This window comes from Heterodontus francisci, chromosome 30 (assembly GCF_036365525.1).
Source record: "Heterodontus francisci isolate sHetFra1 chromosome 30, sHetFra1.hap1, whole genome shotgun sequence".
NCBI classification, from domain to species: Eukaryota; Metazoa; Chordata; class Chondrichthyes; order Heterodontiformes; family Heterodontidae; genus Heterodontus; species Heterodontus francisci.
The window spans coordinates 48,601,881-48,602,194 of NC_090400.1; positions in this window are offsets into that span (position 1 = coordinate 48,601,881).

The following is a 314-nucleotide window of genomic DNA, read 5'->3' on the forward strand; positions in this document are numbered from 1 at the left end:
TGGCCAAATGGCCTTTTTTAATTTCCAAAATATACTTTATTCATAAAATTCTGTTTAAAAAAATACATTACCAAACAGTTTCAAACAGCACCTAGTCAAAAAATACAAAAAGTACAAAGGAGATCAGTTTCCTTCAATACAGGAGTGACCTGTACATGACAATACAGTTAGATAGATAGATAGATAGATAGATAGATAGATAGATAGATAGATGACTTTATTATCCAAGTACCAGTTAGTTAACCAGGAAAGTTAACGATCTATCCATATTCATTATCAGGGCGTGTCTGGGAACGCCCATAGGTTTAATAAGG